Source organism: Ambystoma mexicanum, chromosome 12 (assembly GCF_040938575.1).
Source record: "Ambystoma mexicanum isolate Mex_15411 chromosome 12, UKY_AmexF1_1, whole genome shotgun sequence".
Classification (NCBI taxonomy): domain Eukaryota; kingdom Metazoa; phylum Chordata; class Amphibia; order Caudata; family Ambystomatidae; genus Ambystoma; species Ambystoma mexicanum.
Window position 1 is genome coordinate 418,128,737 of NC_090936.1, and position 23,245 is coordinate 418,151,981.

Sequence of the window (23,245 nt, forward strand, 5' to 3'; positions counted from 1 at the left end):
CGCGATGGGATATTGATAATTAGTACCCGGCTGGGGTTTCTCATTCCCTTTCAAAAGGTCTGATTGGTTAGTTTGCGAGTCTTACCTGATGGTAAGCCTGCTTATGCTTTTGCACGCCCCTAGTGCTGTTTTTTTTCTCCAGGCCACCATAGAAAGGGAGAAGGGACTACATGTAGTCCCTTCTACCTAGTCCATGGCGAGCATTTTTTTTGTTTATTTTTTTTATATTTACTTGAATGGCCGCCATAGAAAGAAGGGACTATGTGTAGTCCCTTCTCCCCTTCCATTGCAGCCATTTTCTTTGTTTACTATGGCCACCACAGACAGAGAAAACAGACTACACTTTCTGTCCGCGGTGGCCATTTTTGTGACTTTTTTTTTCAGGGCTGCGAAACACAAAGCATCTCGCAGCTGGAAAAAAATCGCCATTAGTACCTTGGTCTAACGGGCCGGGGTACTAATGCCAATAAGCCCCTCGACTGCGGGCCATTACCTGATGCGGTAATGGCCCGCAGTCTCTGGGCTTATTGCCTAAGTATAGTCAGCCGATGACTTGGGACAAGGATATTTAACAACATAGCCCATAAAAAAGACATAGTTATACAATGAAATGCGAAAGTGAGACCAATAAAAGCTACACAGATTGGAACAGAAAAACGGTGGACATATTTGAAGATTAGTACCCGGTGCAGGTTTCTCATTCCCTTACAAACTAACCGATTGGTTTGTTTGCTGGCCTTACCTGATGTTAAGCCCGCTTACGCTTTTGCATGACCCTTGCACCGGTTTTTCTTTCAGGCTTACTTTTTTTTTGCTACTTACTTGAATGGCCGACATGGAAAGGTAGAAGGGACTACACAGCCATTTTCTTTGTTTATTCTGGCTGCCACGGAAAGAGAAAATGGAATACATTTTCTGTACAGGGCAGCCGTTATTTAAAAAGAATTTCCCGGCTGCGAAACGCAACGCGTCTCGCAGCTGGAAGAAAAACCACCATTAATACACCAGTCTAACGGGCCGAAGTACTAATGGCAATAAGCCCAGAGACTGCAGGCCATTACCGCATAAGGTAATGCCGCCCGGGGCCGTCACCTGTAACTATGGGCCCCAGGGGCATTACCTTATGCAGTAATGGCACTCAGTCTCGGGGCTTATTCCCTAATTGATGATGTGATGTAATTTTGGGGTGAACTTCACAACCTTATATGGACAGTATCTTTATTAAGGTTTTTAAAACAAATTCTATAGCGAGATTAATATTAGCATGGGTGTATCCAGGCAGATCCCAAAAAAACAGGTACAGATGTGTAGATGGTTCTTCATTACAATCACTACAACTCATGAGTGTCTGCCTGGTAGCATATGTAATCTCATGAAATAACTTAACTATAATATAACAATCTGGCAGAGTGGTGGTTAATGCCTTTTCTAAACGATGATACAATGCTTAACACTCACAAATGTCAAAAGTATAAGGAAGTATAGCTTTCTAACAACTTTAAATTGTAATAAACATAACCATTGAACCATAGAACTAGAAACATGAAATATATGGCACTTTGTGGTAAATATATCATATACAGTTATGAAAAATGTCCTGATCCTTGGAATCGGGAATTCAGGAGGGTCATTTGTAGAGCTGAAAGAATGAGTTGTCATTCCTTTACACTAGAAAGATGTTGTGTATCCTGAGGAATTGTCCAAGACCTTAGTAAATGTATGATCAGCATATCATAGTGTATACACGATTTGTTTAAAGAGAGGCTATATTCACCATAGTGTGGATATGTTGAACATATAGGCAGTGTGCATAATCTTAAAGCACATGATTTTGCAGATGAGAGTGCTGCCACAATCCATCTTCTCCAGCACTGGGGCAGAAGATATCTAGCTCACACATCATGGAGAACGGTTACTCTGGCTTCTCTTTCTATTTAATATTCAGTTACTCTGTCACTAGTATCTAATATATGTGATCAATAAGAACATTTTTGTAAAAGACTATAAAATGTGTACAGTGTTTGCATTCAGACTGTTGGATCTTCAGCCCATGGCAGCAGATCCCATGCTGGCTCAATCCAGTTTTTGTGGAGACCAAAGCCATCCACAGAGAATTATGAATTGCAGAAATGTCACCCAAGCATCCCTAATACGAACTGTATATTGTCTAAGTGTATTGTTCCACTGGGTATTGGTAAAATTAGCTGACTCACATTTGCACCAAAGATTAGAAAATACAGTGTCATGATGCATTGAATTCAGAATGGTAGTGTATTTCTTGGACAAAATATGTCTTCCACATAGCTAGGTGGTCAGATATTTTGGTGATGTGGTGCCAACTGTTCCACTTGATTTCACAGCTCTTCCTAAACTCACTTTCAACTATGTATTTCCAGCAGCGGTTATTTTTAACTGCAATTTTGTGTTGTAAAGTATCAAACGATAGCATCCCATTATTGTGCCAAACATCACATATTTTATTTAATTTAATTTTGCTTTATTTCGAAAAAATGTATCATACAAGCTTATAACCATCAACAAACACATCTATAAACCCAGATAAAACACATACTTTCACACACCATCATTAGAAAACACATGTAGCAGAAGTGCAAATATGGCCTTCAAAAACTGTCTAATGGAGTAAATAAACATACACACCATCAGAGATAAACTCAGAGCAACAACATTTAAATGACATAAAATAAGGCTAGTCGGGGTATTATAACATGTAATGGATTTCACAGAGCCGGAAGTCCGTCCCTCCTCCACCAGGCCCAGTACAAATACTTGGAGGTAGCCTATTGGTTGAACAACAGCAGAGTAGCATAGCATCAGCCATAGTCGTCACCAACCTTTCTCTCATGAAGGGCCTCAAAGATATTTTCCTCCAAACTAAGTAGAATGGATAAATTAAAAACAAAATGAATTTCAGTCTCAATTTTACTTTACCGAACTGACAATTGGCCACCTGCCTGGGGTTCTATTTATTGCAGAGGCCTGCAAGTGGGAGAGTGGATTTCCACTTACCATGTTTTATAGAGGGACTTCAAATAGTTTAGGATGTTATTAGTTGTACCTCTATCATTAAAAGAATTGATGACTGAAATTAAGATTTGTCTACCCTTTCCGCAGGGATTGAGATTTTTTTCCATCTTCTTTTTGAAATTAAGCTTTGTTCTCTCCCATTTGGAAATTTGGATCTGTTTCTTGTTTACCACTCTTTCACCAGTTAAACATTTTTCAAATGTTTTTTATGTTTTGAAAGAGTGGATTTTGTTTCGTTTTAACTTAATTTTTGTTGTTGTTGAACTTTTGCACTGACTAACTGTTTCTTTCTTCTGAAGGCCTTGATATATCATAATTTTTAGCCTTTTGCATTTTCTCATTACTTGTTTTTCTTAACCTGTTTTGAATGCAACATTCCAGTTTGATAAGCCAAACTGGCCTAGCCAGCCACCTAAGTCCTAGTCTGGCGAAAATACACACATTCATCCAGTAATTCTAAAACTCTTAGAACTTCCAACACATTGGGCCTCATTACAACCTGTCAGGATTGGACCGCAGTGATTCCGTGACGGCGGTAACAAAGTTTCCGAGTCCGCAAGTTTGCGGAAAGACCGTCCGATTACATGCTGTCGGTCGCACGCACCACGCGGACGCAGAAACGTTGTTACCGCCATCACGGAAAAAGCCACGGAAATGGACATAGCGCTGCCACAAGTAGCGCAAAACCTGTGTCCGCCTCCGTCGCCACGGACACGGAACCGGAAATACCATGATCTCCAAAACAGGAAACAGAGAGGCGGCCATCATATAAAGCACAATCCATTGCCATCCAGAGTCAGCACAAGCAGAATCCACACTGTGAGAAGGCAAAAGGGACCACCAGCATGTCTGCCAAGATTCCAGCTCAGAGGCAGCGCAAACAGCGCTTTAGTGAGGCGGAGCTAACTGTTCTGGTGGAGCATATAGTGGAGCATGCAGAGATGCTGTTCAATGGCGATCAACGGCGTGCCACACAGTAGCAGAGGAAGGAAGTGTGGGCGGAAGCAGCACGCAAGTGCACCACTGTGGCCGTGACTGTGAGGAGTATCAAGGACTGCCACAAGCGGTGGGACGACCTCAGGCTGAGGGTTCGGAACCTGATCTCCACACACCGCCAACGCAGCAGTGGGACAGGTGGAGGACCCCCTTCCCCACTGAGGCTGCAAGCATGGGAGGAGCGTTGCAGCAGTGTCCTCCACCTTGAGGGCATCCATGGGATCGGGGAGGCTGAGGTGGGAGTGAGCCCACCTGAAGATGCTGGTAAGTGGTGAAACATGAATGCCACATGAGAACATGTTGATGGCATGACTAGGCCAAAGGACCCATTAACAACTCCCCCCCCCCCAAGCAGTGCATGACTGGGCCAAAGGACCCATTAACAACCCCCCCCCAAGCAGTGCATGACTGGGCCAAAGGACCCATTAACAACCCCCCCCCAAGCAGTGCATGACTGGGCCAAAGGACCCATTAACAACCCCCCCCCCCCAAGCAGTGCATGACTGGGCCAAAGGACCCATTAACAACCCCCCCCCAAGCAGCGCATGACTGGGCCAAAGGACCCATTAACAGCCCCCCTCCCCAAGCAGTGCATGACTGGGCCAAAGGACCTATTAACAACCCCCCCCAAGCAGTGCATGACTGGGCCAAAGGACCCATTAACAACCCCCCGCCCCCAAGCAGTGCATGACTGGGCCAAAGGACCCATCATGATCCGTATGGCAACCAATATCACAACAATGCATACCCCCAACAATCAGATGCATGTAACTAACACTATTGAATGATCAACCTGTATGATGCATGTGATGCACCCATCAGCCACCACCACAACACTAATTGCATGTCCTCTTTGTCCCCACAGCCGTATCAAGTGACAGTGATACTGCACAACAGGCCAGGCAATCTGCACCAGCACGTGTCCAAGCCACCGCCCCTGCACAAGAGGATGCTGCCAGCAGTTCGGCATCTCTGCCCCCAGTACCAACTGCAACAAATGTGCCGGCCACCACCACCAACATCCCCAGCGTCTCCACGCTGCCTGAGGCAACACAGGTGCCACGGGAACCCATCATGGCCACCCAAACCAACACAGAAGGCAGCTGCACTGCAGAGGAGGCGGCCTGTAGTGACAACAGTGCCCCGGCAGAGCATTCTGATACTGGGCCACAGGGGGAGATGCCCACATTTGATGACCTGGGATCCTTCCATCAGCTGGAGTTTAGCCCCACATCACTCAGAAGTCCCATGAGGTCACCCACCCTATCTATGGCAGAGCTTAATTCCCGCATGCAGTGGATGGAGGAGCAGCAGGCTACCCTCACCCAGCTGGTGGAGAGGCAGCTCAAGGAATCTAGGCTGCAGAGGGAGTGCTACAGCACGTCAGTGCGTCACCTATCAAGGTCCATTGGACGCTTTGCCAGCACTATTGTCACCCTGGCACGCCATGTGCGGGAGGGTAATGACAACACCTCCAGGCTCATAGAGTCCATGTTGATTGGGCAACAGGCAAATATTGCACCTCTATACCTGATTCTGTGCCATCCAATACCACCACCCCATCAAGCTCCACTACTGCCAGTCCAAGGAGGCTCTCGAGTCAGCTAACGGGGCTCTCGGGCAAGGATGCACAGGCACAGAAGCGCACAAGGAAGTGATGGCATGTGTGTGGGGCACTGCAGGACACACGTGGACTTGAAGGGTGTGAGGGGTGGGTACGTTTGGGTGGTGGGGGAGGTTGTTTTGGGTGTTTGAACATTGGGGCCTGGGTGGGGGTGGGTATGTTTGGGTGTTGGGTGGGCACGGGTGTACAGCTTCCCTAACCATTGCACCTCCTTCCCTGTTGTTAATTCATCAATATATCATCATTTGAAATAAAAACATACATGTGTGGACATCTATCCTTTCATTTGCTGTACTACAAATCATTTATTGTCATTACCATGTCCATGCATTGCTGTGAATGTGCTGTGTCTCAAAAGTAAATGCGAATCAGTTCATCCCATGCTCTTTGGCCATCAAGTGGACCCCCAGGGGGAGGTGGTGCCATCCCATCCCCATCCCCATCTCAATCTCCATCCCCATCCCCATCTTCATCTCCATCTCCATCCCCATCTTCTTCATCTGCGTCTGGGGGCATTGGGATGTTCCTGCGCAGGCAGGGATTGTGCATCATGGCACATACGAGCGTGATTTTACCCGTCTTCACTGGGCTGTACAGCAGTGATCCGCCAGATCTGCTCAAACAGTGGAAACGGGCCTTCAGCAGTCCAAATGTCCTCTCAATCATTCCACGTGTGCAGACATGTGCCCTATTGTACGCCTCTTCATGCCTGTTCCTTGGTCTCAGGTGTCATCATCCATGGCGTGAGTGCATATCCAGCATCACCTACATGGGATGTAGATGGGGGGGACATGTCAGTGTTTGTGGTATCATGTCTTCATCTGATGCTGTGCTATCTTGTATCATTGTTCATTCATGCATGTGTGCCATGCAGTGGTTGGAAGTGTTTATTAGCATCACAGTGGATGTAGTCAAATGGAAGTGACCTACACATTTACGTGCATGTGTACTCTGCCCTGCGGGTGACATTTGATTGTGAGTATGGCATAGTGCAGTGAGGTGCACACATGGCAGAGTCACTCGACTGTAATGAAGTAGTTAATGCAGGATGTCTCATTTACAGGCATCTTGTGCATTGGGAGGGCAGTGTTCCATTTGTGGGTGGGTGTTTGCAGTGGCACAAGGTGTATGGGACAGTGACAGTATCGGCTGTGTGTGTCATGTGGCAGGGTGTGTACTGGCACACTGTGTTGACCTGTCATGTCTTCCTTTGTGATGTTTGGGATCCGCTGTCTATTTGGTTGAAGGCGGGGGGTGATGCATGTGCGGTCACAGCGGCACACTCACATTGCTCATTGGCCTGGAGACAAACACACCACTTCAACAGGGTCGGAGCATTATCAGCTGTACTCACCTAATAGCCATGTGGTTTGTCCAGCATAGCGTTCCATTTACCGTGGCAGCGTGGAATTCCGCAGTACCATTGAGTCATGGGTTGAGCCTGGGAAACGTGCGCAGCAGTGTGTAATCAGTAGCGTGGCATCACATACCATCTGTACATTCAACGAGTGATACTGTTTCCTATTGCGGAACACCATCTCAATTGCATGTGGTACTGTCAGCTCGATGTGGGTGCAGTCAACTGCACCTATGCAATTTGGCATGCATGCTATGGCATGGAAGGCCAACTTGGTGGCAATGACCTCGGGGAGGGTACGGGGTAGGGCTATGTGTTCCGACACATGGCGCAACAGGGCATCCAGTACCTGTACCAGGATTTTTGAAAAACAGGGTTGTGATATGCCATGCAGCTCACCGACCGTGTGTTGATAGGTGCCAGTGCCAAGGAAATGCAGCACAGACACAACCTTCAGGAGGGGGGTTGGCTGTGGGGGTGTCTATGTGGCTGCTGATGTCCTCAATCATGGCAGTGATGTACAGGATTGTTTGACGGTCCAGCCGGTATAGTGTGTGGATCTGTCCTGGGGTAAGGTCCCAGGGTGAGGCCCTGATGCATGGTATTGCAGGGTGCCTGCAGGGTTGTGCCGGCTGGACAATGGGGTTTGCCATAGATGCAGGGTTGGCTGGTTAGCGCCTGTGCCTCCTCCGCCTCTGCCTCCTCCTCTGCACCATTACTGCCATCATGTGCAGTGCTGCCTGTTGGTTGAGTAGGCCCAGTCCAAGTGCTACTAGAGCTGCTGCCTGCATGGTTCTGTGTTGTGTTGGGCTCGGTGTGGCCCTTTTGTAGGCTCCCAGTGTGTTGCTGGGTCCAGCTGGGCTGATTTGGTGCACCTGTGCCCTGATTCAGTTCAGCAAGCACTGTTTAACGTCATGTTCGCGGTGGCGGCGGTACCGTCACCGTGATCACGGTTTTAACGCCATTTTTCTGGCGGTGTTTCCGTGTCCGCGTTAGTTGTGATGCTCGCAGTGTTTTGTATTGCCGGTAACGGAGGGGTTTCCGTGCAGGTGGACTTTACGGGACCCTTAGCTACGCGGTGGCGGTGGTGCTATTTCCAGGGCTGCGGGTCATGATTGGGCAGATGTGAAAACGGTGCCGATATGGTTTTACCGGTGGCGTTAACTCCAGACCGGTGTACTTGTAATGAGGCCCATTGACTACGGTCACCGAGGGCGTTCCAACCACAAAGCGCATTGAGGCCATACAAATGGGGAAAGAGTGCTATATAAGTAACCAAATACAATACAGTACAACACAAGTAACAGGACTGTGTTCACTTTTGGGTTTGGGATACCATAACGTGATATCATGACTGATACACGTATTTGACAAAAATAACCACTAACACATGAGGAATTATTCGAGTTGCAGCGTGGACTATATAGCCCCTTTTTTTAGTTCAATTCACCAACACCATATCTGTCAACATGGGCACCCCTACATACATATATACTGCAAATGGAAGAATAGCAAAACACAATTTTATGTACAGTGCTCTGCAAAACGTGGGCGTACGTAATCCAAGTACGATTCATATTCAGTAGAGTACTTTAGGTCCTAATAACGGAGTAACATTGGTGATTGGCTGACAGTAGCGGAGAGATTCTACTCTATGTTGATTTGGTAGGCTTCCCTAATGGTCACCTTAGAGTCGCCAGTCCAGCTGTCCAAATTAGTCCAGAGCTCATCAAGCCCTAGATTGTGCAATTCACTCTTATTGTGATTAAAACAGGGCAGTGATTTCCCACCCGGTTTTGACAAAAATATCTCTCAGTGTCTCCCTATGGGTATTCAAATGCAGAGAATTCCAAGTTCTCACCCAATAATACACAGGCCTGGCTCTGCAATAGGATTCTATGCGTCACGTACCTGCCTCAAGAAACACTGGGAGATTTGGGATGCTACAGGGTAAGTAATGTATATTTTTCAAATACTTGTTTTCGGTAGTTGACAAGGTCCAGTTTTGTTAACTCTGTGTCCCTTCGCAGTGATTTTAATAACCTTCTCAAACCTCATTTGTGTTCTGCAACTTCTATATCATACACATGTACATGCTTCCTACAGCCATCCAGTATTGGGGCTGAAAATTGTAGGAAAATTGGTTCATACATTGTTAACAGTTTCCCTACTATAGAACTAGGTATCCCAAGACATACATTTTGTCAGCTCTTTCCAAGATATTCGTTAGGAGGAGTGTCTTGGAACATTGTTGTCCACCCGGCAAATTGTGCCTGCTAGCCAGGACCAATCATGTGCCTGTTCACCATTAGATATTTCATTCTTAGGAGCCTGAACTTCACTTTCATAGACATTTCACACACCCAGTGTTACTTTAACTTCAGAGGAAAACAACCAATTTCCCACCTTTGACTTCTCCCCATCTTGATAAACAGAGAGATCAAAGCTGTAGTGGCCAAGATAAGGCTCCCTCGACCAGCTTCATTTTTCAGCAAATAAGATCAAACAGACGGTGGTAAATCAAGCTTCATGTATTTATATTGTAAATACACAGCATACAGCAGGGGAAACAGTATGCAAGTGTTTGGGCAGTCGGCACAAATAGCTCTCTCAAGTGCCCCTACCCTAGAGTGCCGGTTAATATAGCATATCATAGGCAAATACTAATAGGTTTCTGTTTTTTCACAATGGGGGTGTTACTTGGCACGACATTACAGACATTTGGCAAGAACTGTCGACATCTTACTTGTGACCTTGCGACGCAGTCCTGCGGGGACATCGTATTGTATTATGAATAAGCAGCATTCGCAGAAACCCCATGCTATTATCTTCCATTTATGGGGCTAATGCTCTGACGTGTCCTCTGCCCTAGGAGGGGTTTGGCCCTGTCCGGGGTGCTGCGTGTAGAGCAGGCACAGTGAGGCAGAGGGAGGTGACATGGAGGGTCTGAGGCCTAACTGTATGGGAGAGCGAAATGTAGCATACCATAGCATCGCATTGCATAACATAGCATAAGACGAATCCTACATAACGGTTGAATCCGAATTGTTCGAATGCCAATTGTTCGAATAACAATTGACCTTCTGCACAATTGACCGAATTTAATCGGTCAATTAGGATATATATGCGGGGGGAAACCCCCCACAGCCCCCCACCCAATCCAACCCCCACCCCAACCCCCCTCCCAATCCCCTTATATTATTATTACACCAACTCAACCCATAATATATATTAAAATGACCATACGGTCAATTGTGCAGAAGGTCAATTAGGACCCCTATTATTTGAACAATTGTGCCATTCGAACAATTGTAACCGAACAATTCGGGTAATACCCTACATAACATAGCATAATAATAATCCCACATAACATAGCCTAATATTAATCCTGCCACATCAACCCCCCATTTGGTTGTCCCTGAACAGGGCATAGACCACAGGGCGCAGGATTGGGGTATAATCTTAACTAAAGATACCCAGGTATATGGGTGACATAAGGATAGGGTGCAAAGGCACAGGGATTGTACTGAAATTATGTTGTTCCTAGAGACAGCGATTGTGGACCTACAAAGTTCCTAATTCAAAACTTCAGCCCAATCAGTGTTGTACATTTGAAATGTCAATAATTTGAAGCTTTTCCATTTCAAGTGGCAGCAGTCTGACTTCGGTGGGCCAGTGACACAACTGTCTAGCACAGCATGATAGAAAGCAGCGAATAAGAAAAACTGGTTCATAGTGACATTTTCGAACGTCACATTTTTGAAATGCCATTTCTTTGACAGCAAAATGTGGGGGGGAAAAAGTTTGAATGGTTTTTTTATTTAATTTTTTAAATGGGGGGTTCCCCCCAACCCCTCTTACTTTTTTATAGACACTTTTTTTTTACTAACGAAACAAAAATAAAACATAAAATAAAAATAAAACATTCCAAATTTTTTTGGGGGGGAATTTTTTGTTTTAAAAAAAATGGCATTTCGAAAATGTGGTTTCAAAAATGTAACTGGATACCAGAAAAACTATCATTGCCAAAGCGGCAATTATAACAACACTAATTAAAATATCATGTAGACCGGAAGAGCCTTGTGAACCCAAAGTGTTTGAAAGCTGTGAAAGAGATCAGAGGTAATGCATTGACATTGCTTTGGTAGAAGAATCCCTGGGGAAAGGGGTTGGTCATATTGGGAGAAGAACAGTCATTCATCAGAAAGGTATAACACCATTCAGTAAGATTGAACGGGACGGGGATGAAGGGAATCCCCCCCACTGGTGTACATAGGAGTGTGGGAGCATATCTAGCAATCAGAGGCATTTATTAGGTTTGCATAGGCCTGAGAGAAATTGAGATAGGTGTTAGTGTCTGGGTGTAAGATGGTGGATGTATTGTGAGTCAGTACCATGGTATTAACAGCAACATGGTACAAATACTTCACATTTAATAAGGTAGTAGCAGCGCTATTCCTAGCTTTAGAAGTCCAACCCTATGCAGATTGGGGCTTTGTGCCCAAAGGTTCCAAAGAGTGTCAGCCATTCCAGGAATGGGTAGACAGGAGGGACGTTGATGCAAACGTTCAGGATCCCTGCCAGGATGATGATGACAGATGCATAGAGCTGGAAGGAATCATCTCTGGTGCTGGGCTCACATAGCTGTCCTCCAAAACCCCATTTGGATGGAGCACTTATGCACCTATTCTCCAGGTGTGCAGCGTTACTGTAGCAGCTTGGTGACGAAAACCTTTGAGAGCGATGGGCCACCCACAAGACACAAGGATATCAATCTTTTGAGTGCGATGGGCCATGCATATAAAAGAAATGTAGCAAAACCTTTTGAGATTGATGGGTCACATGCTGAAGTCAGCTGAGATGGTGGCTGCTGTCCTCAAATTGTACCTTGGCACAGGTAGCGGAACTTTGTCATCGAGGAGTGCTGGAGGCGGAGTCAGCAGTGTTTTAGCTGCTGGGAACCCAGTGGGCTGCTGAAGAAGGGTCTCTTTCTCCTGTACCCCTGCAGATTGCAGCTTTGCTGTGTCTTTGGTGATGTCAGACGACGGGTTGTCTTTGATCTGGACTTCTTGCTGTTTATCGTCATCGAGTGGAGATGCTGCTTTCACACAGTGGCTGGCATGGACAGCGGTGTGGGTTGTCAGGAACTTTCCAGCGAGGATGCAGGGAATTTTGCTGGTGTACTTTCAGGACCACCTAATCTCCTGGCAGGCGGCTGTGGCACAACGTTTCAGGTAGTCGAGGCAGAGCTTCTTGACTTTGCTGGAAGTGATAACTGATAACGAGCATTAGTCTTTTGCAATATGACACAACAAGATCATCATTCAGTTGTAAGTCACAGAGCTCAGGGGAAGGTGGTGAAGTAACTGGCATTTGCATGGGCCTCCCCATGATGACCTTGTGGGGGAAGAGACCTTTGTCAGAGTTTATGGAACTGGAAGGGCAGGAATAGAAAGAGATGCTAGGGGGTCCTCAAAACATAGGAGAAACAGCGGCCCATCAACAGGAGCCTGAGGGCCATGCAGGGTGCTGTCAGAAAGTTGAGTATGGGTCCTGCACTTCATAATGGTCTGGCCGGTATGTGGCAGAAGTGCAAGAAGCAGTGCTTCAATATAGGGTGCATTGAAAATAGGAGTACCTTGTGTAGTTATGAATGATCTCTGTTTACAGAGGGTCACGTAGTCATGTGATATATAAAAAGCATACTGTGAATCAGTGTATATAGTGGCTGTGCATTGTGTGGCGATTGCGCAAGCCGTGTTAGGGCAATGTTTTTTTAAATTAATAATTTTTATTAAATGTTGACATTTAGCTGTATAACATAGTAAACAATGTTCATCATACAAAATATCTTGAGTGTACAGTTACATGTCTCTTTACCTCGGGTTCCCCCCAACTTCCCCCTCCCAAAGCGCCCGCTATACACTTCACGTGCAGTTGTACTTCAGTCCGAGAGTCTGTGACTTTTACGCTCTCATTATAGCTCCTTCTCCACATTTACCGCAACCGTTGTTGATATTGTGCCCACCAAATGTCTCCAGGCTGCCAGTGTTCCAGTATCTGACTCTCCCGCTCCTCCCCCCGCATCTTGCCATACTGTCATCCATGCCCCTGCCCACTTCTGCAAATCGTGCCGCCACATGTGTGCTGACGGTCTTACGCGCGCCTTCCAGTTCATTGCTATTCTGTGCTTAGCTAATATATATGCCAGATCTTTAAGTTTGCTTACATGTCTAGTTTTATACGGCCTCAAAAATCCACCCAGTAGGCACCCCCAAGTGTTACTCACGTCCAGGTTGATTTCTCATTCTGCCATATATCGGGCCACCTCCTCCCAAAACCTCTGTATTTCTGGGCATGCCCAGAACATATGTATCATTCCTGCATTCACCTCTCCACATTTTGGGCAAGTCTGTATTTCTGCTTGATGGAATTTGGCTATCTTCCCGGGTATCATATATGCCCTGTGAGTTATGCATAACTGGATCTGTTGGAGTCTAACGTTCCTCAACACTGTTTTGTGGTATCCTTTCTCTCTATCCCACACCCTGTCTTCCATTTGTGACCCCACCTCCTCTTCCCAGTCTATTCTCATTTGGGTGATCTCTTTTCCTATCGTGACATCAAAAGTTCGTAAATACGGGATACTTCGTGGCCTCCCCTCAGATACATCATACAAAGTCTCTATTGTTGCATCTGGCTGCTGGGCTGATTCCCCGTCCGGCCACGTACGTTTAATATTCTGCATTAGTCTGGAGTATACAATGTATTGGCCCTTATGCAATCCCGCTTTCTCCACCAAGCTGTTGAATTCCCTGGGATGTCCATCTGTCCAAACATCTCTCACTGATGCAATACCCACTGGTTCCCATTTCTGTCTAATACACATCCTAGTTTGTTTGTCCTTCCTTGCAGTGCCACTAGCGGTATTTGTGGAGACCATGGGGCCGGATTACCTATCAACTGGCAAGCCCTATGCCATATCTTGCTTCCCAAATTCAACAGTTTCCCTTCTCTCTACCTACATTGTTTTGGGAACCACATTCTTTCATTTAAAAAATACGGGGAGCTCGCTATGCTCAACAGTTTGGATTCAGATGTTTGTATTTCTGAGAGCCACATGGTTACAAATTCAACTGGCTAGCTAATTAATATACCTCGAAGTTTGGTAGTCTAATGCCCCCTTGATCGTATGAGTTTTGTAGTTTCCCCAGCGCTATTCTATTCCTTTTGTTGTGCCATATGAAGTCCCTGCATGCACTGTGCAGGTTGGAAAACAATAGTTTGGGTATCTCATGTGTGATGTTTGTGAAACAATGCAGTAGCATGGGCAGCACCACCATTTTTAATAGCGCCAGCCTCCCCATCATCGATAATGGCAGTTTGGCCCAGAATGTCATGCTTTTTTATGTTGGATACCGTCCTTTCCTTATTCATTTTGTGTTCTTCTGCTACGGGATGGTACATCTCTATTCCCATGTATCTAAACTTCTCGGTTTCCCACTCTTTCGGTAGTATCAGCAACTCCTGTTTTGGTATTCCTACATATCTCCCCAGAGGGAATATACTTGACTTGTGTGGGTTTATAGTTATGCCAGATAAGATTGCGTACCTTTCCATTACCTCTAGAATGTATTGCAAATTCTCTTCAGGGTATTGCAGGTACAGTAACATATCATCTGCATATAGTGATATCAGGTGTTGTTCCCCTCTGACCATAATTTCCACTTACCCGTATTGCTGTCTTAAGTATGCTGCCAGGGGTTCGAGCGCCAAGATAAACAACATTGTTGACCATGGACATCCTTGTCGGGGGCCTCTTCTCAGCTGCCATTTCTCCGAAATACTAGCCCCCGTTTTTACCCATGCAATCGGTTCGCTGTAGAGTAGCTGTACCGATTTCAGATATGTGGGTCCCATCTCATACTCCTCCAACACCGCCAACAGCCAGGGCCATTTAACTGAGACAAATACCTTAACTGCGTCTAGTGAGACTATTGCTGCCTCTTGCATGCTATCTTGGGCGTGGTCTATTACATGATGGAGTCTCCTCAAATTTTCAGTTATGTTCCTATGTGGCATGTATCCCGTTTGGTCCGTATGTATACGTTTGTGTATCATTGGTTTTAGCCTGTTGGCCATCACTGCCGTCAGGATCTTACTATCCTGATTGAGTAATGACAAGGGCCTGTATGACCCGCATTCCGTGTCTGGTTTATTAGACTTAAGGAGAGGGATAATTGTCGCTTCCCGTAGTGATTCCAGTAAAGTCCCTTTATCTAATGCTTCATTGAAAATCAACAGCATTGGGGGGAGTAGTTCGTTCTTATAAGTCTTATAAAATTCACTTGGAAGCCCATCTGCCCCTAGGGGCAATAGCTGAATCACTAGGTCTAATTCTTCTGCTGTTATTGGAATTTCCAAGCTTTCTCTATCCCCTTCTTCCAGTTTGGGAAGCGCAAATTCTTCTAGGGCTTCTTGTATATTGATCTCTTCCTCTATTGTGGGATCTGCGTATAGCCGTTTACAGTATTCCAAAAAGCATTTGTTCACGCCTTCCTGAGTGTTCTGCACCTGCCCATCTCCCCCATGTATCTCTCTAATGGTCTGCTTTGGGGTGTCACCTTTATGCAGCCAGGCTAGCAGTCTTCCTGGTTTGTCTCCCTCCACATGCTGCCTCTCTACATATCTCCTGTAGCTCAAATTGCTTAATCTCTTCGAATGATCTTTACATTCCTGTTGTAACTTAGTTATAGTATTAGTGTCTTTGCTGTTTTTGGCCCCTTTTCATGTTGTTTGTTCTAACTTCAGTTCTGCTTTCTGTAGGTCCGGCATTATCAGAACTTTGGAGCCCCTTAGATTTAGCCATAGCCGCCCCTCTGACCACCACCTTGAAAGCTTCCCATAATGTCTCTGCTGAGTCCACTCTTCCAGTATTAAGTTCAAAGTATTCCTTTATCTCGACCCTCAGACCTTCCCTAAACCACCCAACTTTTAATGAGTCTGTTCTCAACCTCCATGTTGGGATTCTGCCCCTAGGCGGTCTCATCTGCAACTTGGCCACGAGTGGTGCATTATCCGAAAGGACTATTGCTCTATAGTCTATTTGTGTCACTCTTGTGTCGTATCTGCCCCCATAAATACGTAATACAGTCTGGTATGTAAGTTATGCGGGACGAAAAATGTGAATAGCTCTTTCTTGTGGGTGGTGCTCCCTCCATACATCTATCAATCTGAAAGTTTGCATCATAGAGCTTAGAGCTTTGGCCGATGGGGTTGGATGGGCAATTTTCATATCTGACCTGTCCATGAGTGGGTCTAGCGTACAGTTAAAATCTCCTCCACACACTACCATGCTATGCATGCAAGGGCCAATTTTGGTGTAAAGTGATTTTAGGTAAGCTGCGGTGTCTCGAGTCGGGGCATATGTGTTAATTATACATGTTTCTCTGTTCTCCACTAACCCCTTAATCCACACCAGCCTCCCGTCTTTATTAGCCTCCAATTGTAGCATCTTAAACGGAACATGTGGCGCTATCCACGTTACCAACCCTCTAGCGTACACTGAGTATGTGGCTCATATGGTTGTCCCTTTCCATTTCCGGGTCACGACCTCCTGCTTCTCTTCAGTTAGGTGAGTTTCTTGCAGTAGTGATATGTCTATATTTTGTCTTTTGAGGTATGTCATAACTCTATGGCGTTTGATATAATTATTTAGACCCCGGACATTCCAGGTCACTATCTTCATGTCACCCATTTGCTTCTGTTTGCCAACCTCCCTCGTCACATCCCTCTCCCGTCTGTTGCCGTGTTGTTGCATATAGCTGTAGGACCCTCTTCCCAACTTCCCCAACTCCCCCCTCCTTTCTGTCCCTCCCCCAACTAACCCCAACAATAGCACAGCTCCCACATTGGATCTCAGGCCTCCCTGCGTCTCCCTCTGTTCATGGTGCACTGCTGGTACTTAGAGTGCCACAGGTAGATACTATCCTACTAGTATCCTTTCTACCCAACCTATGGGGGGTAAGATCGCTCCCGGTGTCGCTGTTACAGGCACTGCACGCACTGCCCACGTATTCTGCTGTTTGGCGTAGGCTACAATATACAATAGGCTAATAGTCCAAGTGTCTCTATCACCATTACTTTAGTGCCTCCACTCTCCCTCATATTGACATCTGAAACCCCCATCGATGTGTCACTTATCACTCTCCGCTCCTTCTCGGTTTCGTTGTTCAGATGGCATGTTCTGTGCATCCATCCAATTGTTCACTTCCTCCGGGGGTTTTGAAAAACCAGGCACGGTCTTTGTGTAGCACTTTCATCTTAGCCAGGTATAGGAGTAGGAACTTGAGTTGTGCCGCTCACAGTCTTTTCTTCACTGTTCCATAATCCATCCTCTTTTTCTGCACCTGCAAGGTATAGTCTGGATACGCTGTGATGGACGCTGATGCTCTATTAATGGTGCCCCCCTTCCTAAAGTGTTCCAGTATACGCTCTCTGTCTTTATAATTCAATATTTTGATGATGATTGGCCTTGGTGGGGCACCCGGCTGAGGTTTTCTCACCAGGGCTCTATGTGCCCTTTCGACTGTGAATCCCTGGGTCAGCGTGCCCACCCCTATTTCCTGTATAAACATATCTTCGACAGAGTTGGTTGGGTTCTTGCTTTCTTCTCCTTCTGGTAACCCAATGATCCGCACGTTGTTACGTATGGCTCAGCCTTCTGCTTCCTCCGCTCCGTTCTCTAGGTTCTGGACCTGTTGTTTCAAAGTATGGCTCTCTCTGCATTGTCTTAACAATTGCTGGTGTTGGATTTCACTTCTTTTTCCAATGCACCGGTGCGTTCCGCCAATGCTCGGACATCTTGACGTAGCAGGTTCATATCAATTTGCAATGCATCTATTTTGTGTTCCAGTGATGCTTTGAGGTCCGCCCAGTATCTGTTTGTCCATGCGTGGTTGCGATTCCTCATCGTTCAGGTCTTGTGATTGTGTCTTTGAACCTTCCATGTCTTGCACCGGTCTGGTAAACGGATCCAGGGATGACTGTTTCACGTTAGTATTGTTTGCTTTGTTCGACATTGTTTTTGTCGCTTCTTTGGCACTCTGTGTCCTTCCTGTCACCTGTGTGGTAGCTTGTGTGGTAGCTTGCCTCTAATTTCTTGTACCAGAAGGGGGGATCCTTGTCCAGCGTGTCTGAGTCTGGTTGTTGTACTTCCCCTTTATCTTGCTCCTGGTGTGTCGTGTTGTACCTGAACACTGTTACACATATCGTGTTTGGCAGTTCTATGGGTACTTCTATCTTTACCGGTGTCCTCACGTTGTTGTTCGATGTGACTTACTTTGACCTCTTGGATGTTGTTTCATTTTAGCTCTTGCTGTACCTTTGTTACATATTGGAGTTGTGCAACCTGGTCGCCACCTTGTTGGACCTATTCCTTTTGGTGTTTGGGTTGTAAGGTTCAGCCTACGCAGGCCCTGAGCCTTTGTTAATTCTCACGTGTGTCCCCTCAATTGCCTCTTCACCTTTCTCTGCTCGTGTTCAACATCACCTCTGATAGTGGGCTCCCTGGGATTCTATACTTCAACATCTAGTATTCACGCACAGCCCCCCCACAGCCACAGCCTTACTGTCTTGCGTGTGTCTAATCTTTGTGTACCCTGTGTGGGATTCCCAACATGCTATGTAGGGCCAGTTTTGGTCTTTCTCCTTTTGTGGTAACTCTCTAACCAAACTTTACATCCCCTGTGCTGCCCTCTATTTGGTGCATCTGATGTTTGGTTTTGTCATGCTAAGCCTGTGCTGTTTGTTTCCGTGTAGTTCTCCTTCTCATTACCTTGCAGCCTTTTCTCCATCTGTGGCTCGTATGCAGACCTGTATCTTGATGGTCGCCCTCTCAGTGTGTGCTTCGCGTGTCTAGATTTTGTTGTGGGTCTCGCGTGCACTTGCCGTCCCCGCAGGCCTATCCGATTTGAAGCCTTTGTCTTCTTACCTGCTGGGCGTCATCTTAGGGTTTTGTCGTGTTTCGGGTGGTTTGCCTGTGGGTCCCATGGTTCGGCTGCGGATTTGTGCCAGATGTGGTCCTTTTTCCTTTCTTTTCCTACCTCATGACTTGCCTCAGTTATATTCTGATGTATCTGTTAGTACCAGCTCACGCGCATCTCCCTTCTCGGCATACAGTTCTTATGGCGTGCATGCCGGTCGTCACCTTATGACCCGTCTTTGCAACTTCTCCAAACGCTCCCTTCCGTAGTTCTGCTACAGTATCATTGGATACTTGTTCCTTAATTCCCATTTCCTACGGTGTAGCTGTCCCAAGGATCCTGTCACAGTTTCATGTTCCGCAGCCTTTTTATGGCTCAGAGCCTTTGTTATGTCAGTATGCTGGTGCCATCTTGGGTTTTGCCACGTGTCAGGTGGTGTATCTCTGAGTCCTGTGTTATGGCTGCGGGTCTATGCCAGACCCGATTCTGTTTTCGTGTTTTCCTATTTCGCAGCGTTCCCCAGTTCTGCTATGATGTGCCTGCTGGCCAGCGCAGCACCCTCCATGCCAGTCCGTTATCTCAGTGTGCCCACCGGTCGCAACAATGTAACCCAACTGAGTGTTTGCGATTGTTCCACCGCGACCTTCAGTAGCGTGGCTACAGTATCACTGTACATGCGTTCCTTTCTTCCTTTTCCTCCGGCACTGCTGTCTAGAGCCTGCGTTGTGTTTCCCCGCTCTGTGACCTTTTCCGCAGCTCCGAGCCTTTGTCTTGTCATTGTACAGGCGCCATCTTCCGACTATTGTCCGCTGTGTGCCCTAACTATTCATGTATTCCTGGCTTCGAGATTCCTTGCTGTAGCAAGCTTTATCAACCTATATTTGGTCAGATCAATGTCGGATCTCAGGAGCTCACAGGATCTCCAACTTAGCTCATGGCCCTGTAGCCATGCCCACTCATGTTAGGGCAATGTTGTCAGCTTTTGTAAGAAGTGCAGCAGCAGCTATCGCTCTAAGACCTTTGGGAAAGGCAGAGGCTATAGTGTTTGACTGTGAGCTAAAACAGGCAACAGGGCATTGTAGGTCCCCGTGCTTCTGCGTTAGTATGTCTATGGCATACCCGTCTTTCACATCACAGAACACGGTGCGTGATCTAGAGTCATCCAGGAGGGCGGAAGCAATGGAGAGGTGTAGTCTTGCTCTTGGTGAAGGCTGTGGAAGCATCAGGAGACCCTGTGAGTCGGCAAGGGAGACCTGAAAGGAAGGTGATGCTAACAGTAGGTCATCCATGTACTGGATCATAGTGGAACCCCCCCAGGAAGGTAACATCCTGGAGGTCTTCCTGCAGAATCTGTGGGAAGGGAGATGGCGCATCAATATAGCCCATTGCAAGGGCCCTGTAGGTGAGTTGATGTCCCTTGTAAGTGGAAGCATTGAGGCGCTAATAGTCCTGGTGGATAGGGACAGAAAAGAAGGCAGAAGCAAGATGCAAGTGAATGATTTTTATTGGGATCATGGAAGTCGTAGTACAACACATATGGAAATCCCCAGGCCCCGGCCTACAGAGCCAAGCAGAGGACAGCAGCCAGAGCATGTGTTGGAGACACAGTGCTTTGGGAAACAAAACAAAGAGGAGTGGAGAGCTGTAGAAAATGAGCAGTGAATTGAAGGAGGAGATCATGAAATAAAAATGTGAACAGCAACATAACACAAAGGAAATCTAGACAAGCAAGAGAAGCAGGTGTTGTACAGAAGAAGAAAGACACAAAACTGGGGGAGGTACGGTCTGCAGACAGAAGGCATGATAATCAGGAATAAAAGAGCTAGAGGAAAGGTCAGACGTAAGAGACAGAGAGAGGAAACAAGACCCAGAGAAACAGTGTGAGGGACAGTTACTGGAGACAGAAGATCGTCAGGAACACGAGAGCACAGCGGGACCGTTTGCCTGGACCAATCGAGAGAGACTGACTCATTGGGCAGGAGAATAGACAGATGGAGCAAGTCAAAATCATTGAGGAGAAACAGAAATAAGAGACACATATATCGTATGGTGTCCTGGGCACATAGGGTGAGGAGGAATAATAGAAGTGAGTGAGACTGGAAATCAGGAGAAATACCAGAAATAAGAAAAATGTGAGTGTGAGGTGGAGGGAGAGTTTGAAAACAGGATCAAAATTAATATGAGAACGAGAGGCGAGAGACAGTATGAAACTCAGAAATAAGACCAGGGATAAGCGAAAGAGAGTCAATCCTAGTCTCTGTGAAGAGAAGAGAGACTACATGCTTGATACACTCCTCTGCTTGAGGAGATATTTCGTACTGGGTCACATGTGTCGAGAGGCACCCCTGGATTGAAATTGATGTGAACAGGTTAAGCAGAGAGAAGGAGCCACCGGCACTGAGTCAATAAGGTGTGGTACCTGTGTAGCTTGTGTGAGTGTTAGTAGTGAAGGAGGCTCTGTAGGAGGGTGCACGTGAGTGGGGTGTTGGAGGGGAAACCAATCTTCAGCTTGCCTAGATTGTGGAACCTCTAGATAAATATCATCACAAGAACAATCAATGGTACAATGCATCTTGCATATCAGATCAATACCTAACACTTTAGTTGATGAGCAAGAGCTTAACAAAAAAGGCATGGTGTTCAGTGATGGGACCAATCGAAAAAGATAATCCAGGTGATACTGGGTGTGGGATAGTTTGCCAGATATGCTAATATCATTGACAATTTCCTTTGAGACATCCACATTTGTAAATCCAGCAGCTCACAGCATGGATTGCCTGGCACCAGTGTCAAGTAGAAAGAATCTAGACAATGGGCACAACTTTCTCTGTGAAATATACATGAGGTAATAAATAGAGTATTCAATCTGAAAAGCGGTAAAGAAACAAAGTCAAGGTGCAGAGGAGAAAACAAGGTCCTGGCACATGGACCCTATGACAACATGAAAAAAGAGAAGGGTTCCCAACATTGGGAACTTACGTCCCTGCACACTATCCGTGGCCAGAAAGGTGAAACGGTATTGAGCAAATTTTGGTAGCAGTAGATATAATTATCAAACGTCAATAGTAATTAGTGAATGATCATCCAATAATCAAAAACTCATGTAGACTCCCAATTCAATGTTACACAACTTGTAATTTAATTTTCAAACAAAAAGCAAAAAGCAGCTGAACCCAACGCGTTTCGAGAAACAATTCTCTTCTTCAGGGTTGTCAAATATCTACAGATCCTGAAAATAATCATAAAGAGCCATTAAGGATAATGTCCTCTTGAAATTATTACAATCTAATGAACACTTTCAAAAACTTAAACATGATGGAGTAAGCTTGGTCAATCACCTCTTGTCTTCAACAACATGAGTCAAATGTCGCAAGTAGCACAATATTCCTGATAACACTAATCTGCCTCTGGATAGAAGATTGAGGTAAAGTAAGGGTGAATACCTGTAGATGAGTGGGAGACCGAAGTGAGTCTATAGTCCAACAATCCAGTTAATATATCAAACAATAGTTTTCAAGAACCTACCAAAATCCATTACTATTGGTCATTCCTCAAAGTGCCCTAATATATGAAGGTACATCCTCCCATTGGTATTAACAGTGTAAGCAAAGCAATCCCTAAAGAATTGAAATTGCCAATATTTAATCACCAAAAAGGGCCATAGATAATCACTAGTAGTATGACATGTATTAAAACCTAAATTTGCCACAACGGCATAAGGTGCTGGTTACTCCTCTGAGGTTGTGTTACATATGTAGTTGCCAATACATCTTACCACTTTTGAGTAATTATCTCCAAGCCGATACAAGTAGTCTCAGGGTGCAGTCCCCACAAGGTAAGATCTTGAAACCTAATAACCAGCAAAGGACATATACATCGAAATTTGCACACAATCCTGTCCAACAATACCATGTACCAAGCACCAAAATCGTGGTACCTGTGGCGGTAATGAATTACCAACTCACTCAACCTGGGGGCAGTGACATGTCCCCTGTTTTTGTGAACTCCAGCAATAGACTGTTGCCCCGGTGAAAGAAAAAAAACAATAATACGGCGGTGGAGAGGGAAAGAAAAACATAAGACAATCCTGTCAGCTGCAATCATGGAAACGGCAGCCCACAGGAATGTACAACAATCAATCTGAGAAAGTACCCTTAATAGCCACCCAGTGGCAAATGCATCACAACCTGGAGGCCTTGTGACAAGACACCTGGACCCCCCACCCCTAGTCACAAA